The 16,340-nt window shown below is 38.4% G+C and overlaps 1 pseudogene; it reads left to right on the top strand.

The window, feature by feature from the left end:
* Window positions 1–7,597: 7,597 nt before the first annotated feature.
* On the top strand, window positions 7,598–7,697 carry LOC122097952 (annotated as a pseudogene).
* Window positions 7,698–16,340: the final 8,643 nt, after the last annotated feature.

Raw genomic sequence — 16,340 nt, 5'->3', positions numbered from 1 at the left:
CGTGATACCTGAACTCTGGTCCTGGGTACTGTCTCTCAGCTCTCCAGCTCAAGGCTAGTGCTCTACCACTTGAGCCACAGCTCCACTTCTGGCTATTTTTCTTTTTGCTATTGTGGTGCTGAGGAATCGAACCCAGGCCCTCATGCATGCAAGGCAAGCTCTCTACCACTGAGCCACCTTCTTAGCCCAATTTTTGTTTTTGCTTTATTGGTTTGACCTAGGGGTTGAACTCTGGGCCTGGACACTGTCTCTGAGCTCAAGGCTCCTGCCCTACCATTTCAACCTCAGTGTCACTTGTGTCTGGCTTTTTCTGAGAAGTTTATTGGAGATAAGGTTCTAAGGGACCTTCCTGCCTGGATGGGTTTTGAACCATAATCTTCTGATCTTAGTATCCTGAATATCTATGATAGTAAAAAAAGTATAAATATAAATAATATTTGCAAGTGTTCTGATCTCAAGAATACCACTGGGGGAAAAGTGATGCAACTGAGTTTATTGTGGTGTTCTTTGCAGAATAAGGAGGGCATCACAATACCAGAGGTGTAGTATTTTTTCACAGTAGAGATATGCTATTCATGATGTGAATTAAGGGAATTTTAAGGTGCACCTTACAAGTTGGAAACTGTTGGGCTAGGATGACTTTATGGCATAAAGCTTGGGATTGCTTACTCTTGAAGACTTATTACAGATGCTTCATAGTTTTATATTGTACCAGAATGTGGCTATTTTTCTGTTGACTTCTCAATCTGTAACACCCCATTGGAAACTGCATCTATTGCAGAATTATATAACATGAAAACAAGTACTGTTTTGAATCTCTCAGGTATGGAATGTTTAGAATTTGAAAATGAGTAGTTATTAGTCATAGGAATTTTGAAGAACACATATATTCTGTCCTAACAACTTATTTAATTTTAAAAGTTATGGGTTTCCATAGAATTAAACTGTTTTCGATTTTATGTGTGTGAAAGTGCTAAATTTATTTTTTCCAAAATATGCAAGTATATTGTGAAAATATTGTCTAGTTGGATAACACTCAAGTTGATGACCTTTTGATAAAGAAAGGGTAATTAAGTCAAATTAGATGCAAAATAGTATTGATTTTTAAAATTTTACTACATAAAAAATAATATTAACTATACCAATACAGTGAAATTTTATTTTATGCAGCTTATTTTTTAAATTTAATTTTATTGTCAAAATGATGTACAGTCAGGTTACAGTAATTGTTAGGTAGTGAATACATAACTTTTCAAACTTGTTACCCCCTCCCTCACTTTTCTCACAGTTTTCCTTCACCTCAGTACCCCTCACAAGTTGTAATGTATATTCCCAACATATTGTCTTGTGAGTATTGCTAATGCATTGGTTTGCCCTTTGTCATTTGTGTCACCATTGTGATGTTCCTTTTCCCTTCCCTAATTAAGGTAAATGTATACAAAATACACAAGGTACCAAAATCAAATACAGCAAGGGATAAACCAATGGGGGAAAACCAAAGAAAATGGAAATCACATAATACATAAAAAAACAACAACCACAAATAAAAATCTCTGATTCCATATCTTGGAGTTCATTTTGTTCAGTATCAGCTTATGTGGTCATATATTTGCATAACGAAGCCACTGGAAAATAATAGTTGCATGGACACCACATCGTGAAAACAACATGTTAACAGTTTTTGATGGTAAAGGTGGAATTAGGATTGATGAATTCGCGATTCTGATAAAGGAATTTCAAAAGAGTTTTAAAATTATGACACGTATATTTTAATTGTTCAAACTTTTTAACAACGTAGCCTATTAAGAACATTTAAAATTGCCTGGGAAAATAGGCTTTCATGCAAAGAAATCCATGGAGACTTAGTGGAGAGGGAGCAATGTGAGTGAAGATGGCTCATTTTCACATTAAACAAACAAACCTCAGAAACCTTGCTGTAAATCCTGTAGCTTCCCTTGAAAATTGTCCTCACCCAGGAAATATACTCACTGTGTGAAACAAGGTTATAGTGCAATTTAATTCAAATTTCTTTAAAAAAAGACATCAATATTTGTGAATTGACCTTTAATTACCAAACAGTAATTCTCTAAAAAAGATAATTTGGGTCAAATTATTTAGGGAGAAAGTGTCCTCCACAATGAAAAAAGGTATTGGGTTTACACTTTTCTGTTTTTAATACTTTCCGCAATGTCTTTGCATGTGAAGCACTGAAACACAGAAAAAAAATCTGATTGGATACTTCAAACCAGTGATTTCACATTTCTAAGTGGCTCACAAATATAATATCCTTATTAACATGAGATAGCTTATTACATAAGCCAAAAAGTTTTGGGTTCAGAAAAAAATTGAGCACATGGAAAAGGTCAGAAATCAGTGTTCTTAGAAGCCCTAGCTAAGCAAATTGGCTTCAGCAGTGGAGGGAGGCCAAAATTTTTGACATAGATTGTAATATTTTTGCTACCTAAAGTGATTTTACAGAGCTTATTTGGCTCACTACAATGCAGAACTGATTGAATGAAGACATGAAAATAAATCCCACATCCAAAGGAGGCAACTTCAAAGAGTTTTAAAGGAGAAACCATGAAGATGTAGCAGTGGGGGAGGCCTTATAGTCCTTCAGCTTCTCTAGACTTGAAGCCAAGAAGCTGTGATTAATTGGAAATCAGGCAAGAGCTAAGAGGAGGACATAGAAGGAGAACATAGAAGCATTGTCCTTTGTAACAGACACTGTCATCCAAGGTATGGGTGATTTAACTTTATTCTCTTCCATACATCTTGTTGAGCAAATGCAAGACTAAGAGAAAAATAATCTATTGAAATAATTTTGCAAAGAATAACTTCACTGTTCCTGATATGGTATCTAAGGAGAGTCTTAAGAGAAGATAAAAGTGGAGTATTCTGCGGTTTCCTCTAAGCATCTTTTTAGCAAAATATATCTTTGAGGTTAGAAGTGATTGAACCAAAAAGTGGTGGAGTACTTACATTTGTTGGCACTTTAGACACAAGAAGACTTTCTTTTTTTCTTTTTTTTGGGGGGGTCTGGTCGTGGGACCTGAACTCTGGGCTTGGGCGCTATCCCTCAGCTCTTCAGCTCAAGGCTAGTGCTCTACCACTTGAGCCACAGCGCCACTTTCAGCTTTTTTCTTTTTGCTTATGTGGTGCTGAGGAATCAAACTCAGGGCCTCAGGCATGCAAGGCAAGCGCTCCACCACTGAGCCACCTTCCCAGCCCGACACAAGAAGACTTTCAAGGTAAAAGAAAAAAGAAAAATGGATATCCAAATATTTGTGATCACAGTTTCTTGGACTGGTTTTTTTGGAGACAAAGTTTTACATTAGAGTTTGTCCTGATTAACATCAATGTTGGGTTTTTATGGCAACCAAATGCAGGTGTGAAGTTTAATGGTCTCCCTTGAACAAGTAAACAGCATGATAAAAAATGGTAAATAATATTTAGTGAATTACTTTCACCAATTACTTTTCCAGAACAAAGAAGGAAATATATAACTCAAAATCAATTGACTTAAAAGTATGAAGAAAGAGTAGTGAAGAGAGATGAAAGAAAACTTAGAGGATTGTTTTCTCTCCAGCGGAATAATGGGTTCTTGATATTTTTCTCTTCCATTCTATCTTCACAAGATATCAAGTGTGGCTCAGGACTGGAGTATCCAGTTCAGTCAGAGAGAACTCACAGAAGGAAGATAACATTTGAAGCAGATATAGTTGATTTATAACCTGAAACAATCTATTTAAATCTGTTCAAATTTCTCCCCTACCTCAAATGCCCTCTTTTAATAGTTTTGTTTGCTTTTCCCAAGACTGCCCTTCATTAACTGCTTAAAATTTTGAGAGGTCATATTCATACTTTCTAGAGATTGCTGTTTGGTTGTAATTTTTGTGTGTTTTTTCACTGAATTTCAAAAGGTTGTGCAAGTGTGTTACAATTAAATATGTCCATCTAATTGTCCAATGCTCCTGGATCAGATTCACTCCTTCCATCATTGTCAACCAACTCCTTCTCCAAGATTTATTTCAGATTAACCACTTTCTTTATCACATGTGTACATTGATATTCTAGCTGAACTTGCCCCTTATTCTATTTTTCATTCATTCTATGTATTTACTATTATTCCATTCTGGTTTCAACTTCCTGATAGTCATTCTGTTAAACTGTCTGTTAAAAGTTTGAAAGGTTTATATACATTCCATGGAGTTTCAATCCTGCATATACTTGAACTTATGTCAGCTTATATTTCCATAATTCATTCATCTGCAATAATAATTTGCAAGACTGGAGGCGTGAAGCACCTAGACATGATTTAATTCTCATCCATTTGGAAGATTAATCTTTAGTCAACAAGAAAGTTTAAAAATGGTTTAGAATGTATTCCAAACTACCAATTTTTATAAATGGCTTTGTACAATGGTGTGTGATCATTTAATTTTACATGGGATAATATTTTCTACTACATTTAAGTTTTGAAAAAAGAAAATTAAAATGTACTATTATAGAGGAATATGATAGAAATAGAAGACAGATTTTATGTTTGTCATATCTCTGATGAGTACCCATATTCAAGACTTACTATGTTAGACAGATAGGGAAAACATAAAATAACATATTATAAGGCAACTATTTGTGGCTTTTTAAAATGTACCTTATTAAATGATGAAATTTACTTTATTAGCTAACGTTTGGGTTTGAAATATGGGAGGCTGGTATATTTAACAAATTTTGGAAGGCATCTAATGAACAACACAAATGGTGGGTGGCACTATTTCTACAGTTTAATGAATGGTTGAACCTGATTGGCATTAGTGCTGGGTAAACAAATCAACTCTATTGTAACTCTATTGCCACTAAGTATCATCTATTTGTCAAATGTTATTTTGGTGAATGTGAATTTTTTTTAGAAGGTCGTGGGGCTTGAACTCTGGGCTTGGGCACTGTCCCTGCGCTCTTGAGCTCAAGGCGAACACTCTACCACTTGAGCCACAGTGCCACTTCTGATATTCGAGTGGTTTATTGGAGATGAGTCTAACGGACTTTCCTGCCAGGGCTGGCTTTGAACCGTGATCCTCAGATCTCAGCCTCGTGAGTATTTAGGATTACATGCGTGAGCCACTATCGCCTGGTTTGCGAATTTGATTTTTCAAAGATTATTTGAAAAAGAATACAGTGGGGGCTGGGAAGATGGCTCAGTGTTAGAGCGCTTGCCTTGCATGCCTGAGGCCCTGGGTTCGATTCCTCAGCACCACATAAGCAAAATGAAAAAAAGCCGGAAGTGGTGCTGTGGCTCAAGTGGTAGAGCTCTAGCCTTGAGCTGAAGAGCTGAGGGGCAGCACCCAGGCCCAGAGTTCAGGCCCCACAACCAGATCCCCCCCCCAAAAAAAAAAAGAAATGTAAAAAAAAAAAAAGAGAAAGAATACACTTTCAGGAGATTAAATATTTTGAGAATGACAACATTTTTATACCACAGAATCAAGTTTTACTGAAGTACCAGTGTTTTTTTTAATTGTGAAAATACTGTTCAGAGGGGTTAAAATTACATGGGCAAGGTAATGAGTACATTTCTTATCAAGCATTGTTGCCTCCTCCTTTGTTTCCCCTTCCCATCCCTTGGCATCCTCCCCCTGCCCCCCGACCCGATCCTCCCCCCTCCCCCCCCCCCCCCCCCCCCCCCGCCCCCAGCACCAAAGTTGTAAAGTTTGTTTTCGACATGACAACTTGTACATCTCACGGTGTTATTAAGCACTAAGGATCTTCTCAATTAATGTTTTTTTCTGAATTACATTTGACTTCTAAGTCAAGTTTTCCTGGCCTTAATAGACCAATTGTGGATCTATCCTTCCAGGAGCTATTTTGCTGGCCCACTTATGCTGGACTGAAATCTTTCATTAATCATTAGGGGAGGGGTATTAAAAATAATCTTGTGACACTTTGTGATTTTGTTAACTCATATGGGCTGGTCATCTGTAAATTGAAAGTTTGAATTGCAGTACTTTCTCTTAGATTTTGTGATCTCATCCTTCATTTTAAGTTGACTTGCATTTCACTATTGCTTACTGCTAATTCCTGTTTCTCAAGGAATTGGGGCCCTGAAATATTATAGGAAATGAGAAATTGACATGACTCTTCAATTACTTTCTGTTGGCATGTTGCCTGGGCCTAGTTGAGAAGTCTTGACCCTGTTATCTGATGATGCAGGTAACTGGGACATAGGATCCTAGGACCCATATATCTTGCAGAAGAATAATATCTTTTATACATCATATCAGAAAAATTTGGGTATAATCAATAGGAATGCTTCAGAAATATGGAGAAAAACATTTTGGAACCAGTGAGTTAAAACAATAAACAGAGCAGCAGAGTAAAATCCCTTATAGATTAGAGGAAAACATTTTTTTTTCCATGTGAATTCAGAAGAACAAGAACACTTAGAAGGTATCACAAGTTTATAGTGAAGACATTACATTGATACTTTGTATATTCTAGTATGTATTCTAAACCTAATTATTTATATTCCAATTCTCTTTATTGGAATAAATAATTATCAATTTATTTGTCAAATTATCAATTAATTCTACTAAGTTTCACTGTGTGAAATATGAAATCAGCACATATAAATATAAAATATATAACTATATGTAATATAATAAAAAGGGCACATGTTTTGCATTGTTCTGTTGTGGTTAGGGTATCAAAGACAACTCTGTTTTAAAGTATTATTGCATTATCTGTACCTCAGTGTTAGGTAGAGTTAGACCTAAAGCTTTACCATTTGTAGATTTAAAGCCTGGAGGCAAGAGGAAACACTGTGATTAAAACATTACCAATTTAAGGCCTAATAATGAGGAGAAACATGGACTTCTCCTGGAGCTATGGAAATATTTGGTGATAGAAAGGAAGTAGTGTAAGTTCCTGCCTGGTTGGAAGGTAGACAGGCCAGACATCAGGAAATCACGCATATGAAGAATTTTTTCACCTTGGCGTTAGCTACTTTTGAAATGGTAGGTATAATAAACACTTAAATTTTGATAAAATACCTTCTAGTCTGAACAGTTCTGTCTGAACTGTTCATCTCTCTATGATCCCTTGTAACGAAGACTAGTTTTGTTCTAGTAAGACAAACTATGCTGTCAGGGTAGGATATTCTGGTTGGTATGTTCCTACGTGGAAGAAGGATAAAGGGTAGACATTTGTGCCAGTAAGACCTCATTTGGGAAAATTTCAGCTGCAGAAGTTTAGAAGTAGCTCTTAAGCAAGGCTTACTTTGAATCTATTAGCTCCACAAAGCTAACTCATTTACGTAAATAAGTACTTGAAAAAGTCATCACCTTAGGACCTAGCTATAAGTGCTTCAAAGTATGATCAAATCTAAAATGAAAAAGACTTAAAATTGTCATTGACAAAAAATGCAAATGTGAGCAATCGACCGAACAATATAATTTTTTTCCCACTATACACATTATTTTAGGGAAATAAGATCAATAGTATTGTTAGGAACAATAAGGTTTCCTTGCTACAAATAGGCACCCAAGGATATAAGCCTATATAAAAATTGCATCATTAACTACTTAAATTTAGAGGATACTACATGCTTCAGCAGCACGTATACCCAAATTACAACAATACAGAGATTAACATGACACTTGCACAAGGATAATATGAAAATTCGTGAAGAATTCCATATTTTTCATTCTTCAGTTGCAGAAATGAAAAACAGTTATTTAAAAGTTGATTACAAAATTACAAGTGTAACAATATATGCAAGTGTTAGAATTAAACATTAGTTTGACATCAGTGTATTAAATCTTCATCTTAGAAAGGCCTTTACATGGAATAACCTTTACAAAACTTTTGAAATTAGTTAACATTGTCATTTTATCCAAAAAAAAATATACTACTATAAGAACCTAGAAAAAGGGGCTGGGAAGGTGGCTCAGTGGTAGAGCGCTTGCCTTGCATGCTTGAGGCCCTGGGTTCGATTCCTCAGCACCACATAAGCAAAAAGAAAAAAAAAACGGAAGTGGTGCTGTTTCTCAAGTTGTAGAGCGCTAGCCTTGATCTGAAGAGCTGAGGGACAGCGTCCAGGCCCAGAGTTCAGGCCCACGACTGGACCAAAAAAAAAGAACCTAGAAAAAAAATAATCTTAAATTTTCTATATGAAATACAATCTGAAAGGACACATTTATTAATGAATACATATATTATAAAACAATGTTGAATGTAAAGTATATCTAGGAAAGAATGAAATAGATTATGGATATTATGCAAACACAGAATATAGAATATTTTAAAATATACTTTTTTCAGACAAGAAGCAGAAATATCTTTAGTTTCTGTACTACTCATTTCAACAGATAAGATCAAATTATTTCTGATTAAAAAATCACAAACTCTGCAGAAATCATTGTAGATGTACACAAACAACTCAAATACATTTGACATCAAAGTCAGGCAATTCACTTGGAAAAATTCCACGGAATTTTTACAGTAAGATATTGCTGTTATTTGAATTCTGAAAATATTTTGTATGGACACAAAGAGTGGACTGGCATTTTGATGTTTAAGAAACGTAACTGATATCTTAGCTATGCTAAATAATGCTGCAATAAACATAGTTGTTTTGGTAGCTTTTGTATGGTCTTGTTTGATGCCCCTAAGTAGATGAATGGATTAAGAAAATAGAATTCTATGGAATGGAATTTTATTCCTCCCTCAGAAAGAATGTCAGTGCCCCATTTGTTAGGAAATGGAAAGACTTGGAAAAAATTATATTGAAGTAAGCCAGGCCCCAAGAAACATAGATCCCATAGTTTCCCTTATTTGTAACTAGTATATGTCTGAGACAATCAGAAATGGTCAGATAAGTTGATGTTAGGTGAAATGAACCCCAAGATAAGGATTCAAATGTATTTTTTTCTTTCTTGTGATTGTTTCTAACATATTTATAAGATGATTTCTTTGTTGCTTTGTATGTCCCTCCCCCACTGTATAATCCCTGCTTTCATTGTATTTGATGTTGGTATGATTTGTGGAGGGGAAGGGAAAAAACAAATTGTTTAAATAGCGATACAGGTTGACCCATTGCAACAATGAGATATATAAGACGTCATGTAGAAAAACGAACTTTACGACTTTGGCCTGGGAGGAGGAGTAATGAGGGGGGAGGGGAGTGGGGGGAGATGAGAAGGTATGGGAAGGGGAAATAAAGGAGGAGGCAACAATGCTTGATAAGAAATGTATTCATTACCTTGCCCATGTAATTTTAACCCCTCTGTATGGTGTTTTCACAATAAAATAATAAAACTCAACAAAAAAAATAAAGAAAAAGAAAAAAAAAGAGAAAAGAAACAACCAAACCATTACAACTGAATAGAACAATTTGTACAGCCTTCCACAACTTCAAAGAGGTAGTGATACATACTTATCCTTTTGGTAATATCAAAGGCAGTTTCTTCCAAGTTGTTCTTCAGACCTGGTTTGATATAATGGTTCAACAGAAGGAGATCCAGTGTATCTTTGCTATCTATATTCCCAGCAGCAAGATGCAAGGGAGTCAAGAGGCATTTAGTTTGGGCATTGGTATCTGCATCATGATGAAGTAAGAAAGACGCCACACTGGTATTATTTCACGAGTAACCACTGCGCAGGGGTGTCCAGCCATTAACAATTATTGCATGAATATCTGCTGCTTGAGGCACCAACTCATGGACAATATCTAAGTGTCCACTGTAGGCTTCCCGATGAAGAGGGGTATATTCATTGTCATCCCTAGTATTCACATGAGTGGCCTTTATGGAAAGTAGTCACCACACTCAAGTAAGCCGATTATTTTCAGCAGCCCAAAGAAGAAATTTGCTTGGATCCTACTCCATTTTTTTTCTTGCAATTGATACGATTCCTCACTTTTTCATTTTGTTCCTTATCTTCATCAGAATTGCCTAACTAGAGACTTTCAGTGCCAGTGAGAATAAGGTGTCCCTGTATTTCCCCAATAGTTTATAATGGTTGAACTTGTGAGAAAAATACAGTGAATTTTCTGCATCTGTTTATTTTCATGATGATTTATTTTCTCTTTTTCCATTTTTATTATTCCAAGTCATTCTAACTGGAAAGTAGGTAATTGATGGAGAGCAGAGGAAAGATGTTCCTCCGTATTCAAAGGTACAGACTGAAAATGAAGATCAGTGTTGTTTTTATGTGCAGCTTCTTCTAGGAATGAGAAAATAGAAAGTGGCTCAGTGGTGGAGTGCTTGCCTTGCATGGATGAGCAATGGCAGGTCATGTCCACTTTGCAGCCTTGTCATTCAGACCCACTGTGCAAAGAAAAAGACATAGTACCCCAGCCCTCTGAAGCTTGCCACTTTTTGTGGTATCCTACTTTTTATTCTTCCTGCAAACCCTCAGGGCCTAGGATCCCAGGATTGGCTATGGGTCCAGAGACTGCACCACAGCCTAGGGTGATGGAAGCTGAGTCAGAGTTGCCACGAACTGAGTTCAAGACGTGTGGTTGGCAAAAGAAAGAATAAAAAAAATTAATTAATTATTTAACTAAATTAAAAAGAAATAAAGCTCTCTGGTTTGGAATTTCTGCCAGTTTCCTTCCTTAGCCTGAGATTTGAACTCAGGGTCTTGGTAAATCTGTAGCAATGTGAGGGAAGGTGCAGAGTTGCCACTACTTGAGTTCAAACCCTGTGCCAAGCCAAAAATAAAAAAAAAGTGACTGAGCTCAGCAGGGGGAGTAGTTGTGGAGATGGGAGGGAAGGGATGGTAGGGAGAAAACAAAAGAGGAGGCAACAATGCTCAATAGGAAATGAACTCATTACCTTGCTCATGTAACTGTGATCCCTCTGTACAACATTTTTGCAATAAAAATGTACAAAAAAGAAACAATGTAGTGCTCAGAGAAGCACTTTGGGGATAAGGTAAGGATGTCAAAAGCTGTACAAAATTCTACACTGCTTTTTTTAAGTGTTCTGTATAGAACTGAATGAACAAAACTGCTTTCATTTAAAAAATTAAGCCACTGTCTTGGAACTGGGGCCAGTATTTCTGTAATTGCTGTGATTTGATCTCACCTTCCAGGTAACTCTTTTGCACCATGGGTGAAGGTGAATCTTACTGTCTTTGAGGAAAACAAATTCAGGCTAGAGTTCTGAGGGCCCAAATGAACGCCCTGCAATGGAAAAAAATATTTCTATACATGTGTAATATATGATATATACTTACATATGCATGTTTATTACATATTATTATTTTTATTATTGATTTTGTATTTTATTTTTTATTTTATTCCTTTATTTATTGTTTATTGTATTTAGTATTATTATACACATAATATTTAGTACATGTTTTACATCTATTATAAAATGATTCACAATAATTTAGGACATTGACTCATTTTCATTTGTACTTTATTAAGTGTTGGAACATGATACATAATTAAATGGAAGCATTTGTCACAGTCTTCACATGTTGTAGAGTCTCTCCCACAGATGAGCTTTGTCTTCTTTATCTTTGGACACCTTCCTATAGGGATTTCTTTAGATGATTTATGATCAGAGGCCTTTTCTTGAGGATAGTCAAGTTGAGGGATAAAATTGTAAGGGTGGGGCAAGAAATGTGACTTAGTGGTAAGGAGCTCGCTCAGCATGCATGAATGCCATGGTTTGAATCCTCGGTGCTACATACTCAGAAAAACCCAGAAGCTGTGGAGTGGCTCAAGTGGTAGAGCTCTAGTCTTGAGAAAAAGAAGCTCAGAGAGAGTGCCCAGGCCCTAAGATCAAGCCCCAGGACTTTCAAAAATAATAGGTCAGATGCTGGTGGCTCACACCTGGAAAACTAGCTTCTCAGGAGACTGAGCGCCGAAGACCACAATTCAAAGAAAGGCTAAGCAAGGAAAGCCTGTTAGACTCATCTTCAATGAATCACCAAAAGACACTGTGGCTCAAGTGGTACTGTTTGCTTTGAACTGAAGGGCTCAGGGACAGTGCCCAGGCTTGAGTTCAAGACACACAACTGGAAAAAAATGAGGGTTAATTAAAGTACTTTTCCTATTTGCTAATTAAGAGAACATTCTCTGGAAAATGAACGCTAATGTATACGAGAATTGGAGTCAGAGCTCAAGGTTCAAGTTTAGTAGATCCATATGCCCAGCCTCTGAGATTCTAGCATTATAACCTTGTGTCCTACAGGGTTCTGAAAGGTCCAATGTTGAAAGGGTTAATATGCTTCCCAAGCCCTTTGTGACTTGTACTTACAATGTCATTACAGTTCTGAACCTAGCAAAAAATTAGTAGCTAACGCCCATCTCCCTAGCTTAGGTCTCAAGATCACAGGGTGAAGCCAGCCAGAGTAGGAAAGTCTATGACACTCTGACTTCCACTTCTGAAAGGTCAGATATTCAAGAGCTTCCTGGGTTTCCCTTGGTGATGAGAAGTTACTTGCACTCTAATTGTTCTTAGAGTTCTCAAGCTATAGAAGCAGGAAAGAAACATTATTGACCCATCCTGGGTTCAAATGAAGTTCTCAGGATCCAAGCCCTAGCCCTGTTAGCAGGAAGAACTCCATTGTAACACTGTATTTGAAGGACAGAAAATAGTTGCAAAAGCCAGGCTAGGTGAAGAGACCAAGGCCTGCAGGATTAGGAAGCAGAATGTACACACTCAACAGGAAAGTGAGCTGCAAAACCATTCATTCCAGACACAACCAGAAACGGGGGTGGGTGGGGCGAGGAGAACTTCAAACATTTGTTAGAGTTACACCAGGGGCAGGCTTTTCTCAGCCTCTTCACACAATGACTGATTAACCTTCCTCCCTCAGGTGAAGGGAGCCTCAAGCTATCTTTAGGTTACCAATAGAGAGCCAGTTTAGTGTGTGAGTGGGGGGGGGAAGGGGAGGAACAGAGTTGAAAACCCTGATCTCTGGTTTTAAGGAGTGGGTTTTTCACTCTTCATCTGCCAGATTTGAAGGCCCTTCTTCTACCTCGGTGAGTCCATTCTCCTTCCTTCATTCTGCACATCATTAATGCTAATCCCCAGTCCAAGGAGAGGCAGGGCCATTTCTCTTCTCTCTCCAAGCACTTTAGTTAGAACATGGGTCTTCCCTCTTGGCTCTGGGACCCTCAGCTGCCTGAAAAGTGGGAGAGAGACAGTCTTCCTGCTCTGTGGTTATGTGAATGCGATGCTGGTATCCTGGCACACTGCAGAAGGCCTCATGACTGCTAATTGTTCCCTTCTTCCCTCCTGACATCCACGACCAGATTCATCTATCATCTTTGTATCTATCTATCTATCTATCTATCTATCTATCTATCTATCTATCTATCTATCCATCTATCTACCCACCCAACTACCTACCTACCTATCTATCTCTTTGCCAGTTCTTGGTTGAACTCAAGGCCTGGGCACTGTCTCTAGCACTCTACTACTTGAGCCACGGCACCAATTCTGGCTTTTTCTGTGTATGTGCTATTGAGGAATTGAACCCAGGGCTTCTTGCATGCTAGGCAATCACTCTCTCTCTAATCCACATTCCCAACCCCCTCATCTTTTTCTTAATGGTAATTTTTACATAAGTAGGCTGCCATTTTTTGTCCCCAAGTTAATTTTTCTGAATACCGGTTACGTCTAAGAAACCTGATCTTGTCTTCCCCTGCTAGATTTGTGATTGTTCCTGTGTTGGCCTCATAATAATAAAATGTAAATAAACCCTGCTGAGAGCCTAAGTGTGTATCATATAAGGACACAGGCCTGGAACCCTGGAAGAGAAAAGTGATGGGCCTGAAATGAAGATTATGATGCAGTATGTGAAACAGGCATCTCTGAAAAATAAATCAGTAAATAAAAGCAGAAGCATTGCATATGGTCTGTGTGTAATCAAGGAGGTAATACACACATAAGTAGGTAAGGCACTGATACATAACTTGGCCTTCTCTCTTTGAATTTTTTTTGTGGTCATCCCAGGGCTTAAACTCAGGACCCTATGCAATTCTGAGTTGTGTTACTCAAGGCTGAAGCTCTACCACCACCACAGCTCCACTTCCAGCCATCTGGTCGATAAAAATTGGACATAATCGCCTCCCAGGCCTTACTGCCTGCTCTGGCCAGTATCTCCTGCTTGGCTTTCTCTCTCAAAGCTGGAGCTCTACCCTCTGGGCCACTGCTTCACTTCTGGTTTTCTGGTGGTTTATTGGAGAAAAGAGGCTCACAGACCTCCTGCTCAGGCTGACTTTGGACAGCTATCTCCTGAGGAGGATTCAAGCAACTTTCCTCAGGGATTCGCCAAGGAACCGCTCCACACAAACCTTTAGTCTAAATCTCGAGAGGTACTAGAGAAAAACAGAAACTAGAATATGCTTCTATTGTGTTCTAGATACTTAAGGTTGGAAACACTCATAATTATTAGTTCATTTTACAGGCAAAAGGAGCACTGCAGACTGCATGAGGATCATTCCAGCTTTCGATCCACTCATCCTGAGACAGTAAATTTACTGCAGCTCAATGCTAAGTGACTGAACTGGCATGTCCTGTGGACATTTGCTCCCAAATCCTGGAACACTCATTTCTCACTTTTGGCTGCAAACCTGTGACAAGAGGAGAAGATGAGGAGAGAAAATCATTCTCAGAGAAAGCAGCTATAAAGAACATTGGGTAGTTTACTTATAAATTCAAACCAATGGAATGACCTGTTAAGAAGTCAGCTTGTCCAGAGTAAAAAATGAAGAAGGAAAGAAAGGGAAGTGACAGTGGCTGCTGACTGTAATCTCAGCTCTGAGGAGGCTGAGATGTAGAGAATCTTAGTTTGAATCCAGCCAGTATTGGAAAGTCCATGACACTGTTATTTCTAAGTCGTTTAAGGATACAGGTGGACCCGTTGCAACAATGAGAAGTACAAGTTGTCATGTCGAAAATGAACTTTACAAGTTTGGTGCATGGGGTGGGGGAGAATTGGGAGGAGGGAGGCTGGGAAGGGATGTGAAGGGTAAACAAAGGAGGAGGCTGCAATGCTTGATAAGAAATGTACTCATTATATTGCCCATGTAATTGTAACCCCTCTGTACAGTATGGTCACAAAAAATAAAAATTAAAATAAAAAAAAAGAGATCACAGAAAAGCCCAGATGTGGGCTGGACTGAAGTCTCTCTCATTGTCTGGACAGGCAGACAAAAGGCCTCAGTCCTGTACAGCTTTGTAACAACAACTCCACATCTGGGCCAATTAGTGAGGATGCGTGTGTGTGTGCTCTGAAGGCCAGGAGAAAAAGGCCTCTTTGTACTCCAAGCTATCTCTCTTCCCAGTGCTCTGTTTTGACAAGAAGCCTTCATTTGTGCCACCTCCCATGGCAGGCCAAGTTCCCTGCACTTATCCTGCCTTTGTGAGACTATATTCCAGTGCTCAGATACAGTGCTCAATATAATTCAGAAGTCCTTCTTGCAGACAACTAGGGCACTGAACTTAATGAAATGTTTCATTGCCAGCGATAATGGGCCTATGATACCTCTCCTTGGTTTTCTGGAAGCTTGAGAAATCCAAGCACATGTTAGATATCACAAAGCTTCCTGTCATCTAGGGCTGATGAAGATCATCAGGTTCTGAAACCTTTGACCTCTCTTAATTGGGCCTTGGATGGCTAGGTTTGGGGGTTGAAAACAGGGCCTTGGTGCTGACCATAAGTTCAGTGGAGAAGTCCAGTGCTTTACCATTTTGTGTCACAGCTTCACTTCTGGTCTATGTGTGTGTGTGTGTCTGTGTGCGTCTGTGTGTCTGTGTGTGTATGTCCATGTGTGTGCGCGCATACAGTCGTGGAGCTTGAACTCAGCACTGTACCTAATTTCTCTTGTACAAGGATAGCCTTCTCTCACTTGAGCCACAGAACCACTTCATGCTTTTTCTAGTGATGTTGTCCTGAGTAATCAAGCCCAGGGTTTCATATATGCAAAGCACTCTACCCCTAAGGCACATTCCCAGCCCTGTACTTCAGGTTTGTTAGATTGTTTCTGGTTTTGGGTTTTTTTTTTGATGTTGTTGGTTGTAGGAGTTGAAGTCTGGGACTGGGTGTTGTCCCTGAGCTTTTCAGCTCAAGTCTTGTGCTCTATCACTTGAGCCGCAGCACCACTTCAGGTTTTCTGGTGGTCCATTGGAGCTAAGTGTCTCAAAGACATTCCTGCCCAGGCTAGCTTTGAACCATGATCCTTAGTTCTCATCCTCCTGAGAACCTAGGATGATAGTCATGAGCTGCAAGCATCAAGCTTCCACTTAATGTTTCTTAGTGGTGAATTGGAGATAATAGTCTCATGGGACTTTTTGTGTCTGGGATAATTTAGAACTCAGATC

This window comes from Dipodomys spectabilis, unplaced genomic scaffold, assembly GCF_019054845.1.
Source record: "Dipodomys spectabilis isolate Male_0828 unplaced genomic scaffold, ASM1905484v1 ptg000442l, whole genome shotgun sequence".
Taxonomy (NCBI): domain Eukaryota; kingdom Metazoa; phylum Chordata; class Mammalia; order Rodentia; family Heteromyidae; genus Dipodomys; species Dipodomys spectabilis.
This window is presented reverse-complemented; position numbering and strand designations above follow the sequence as displayed.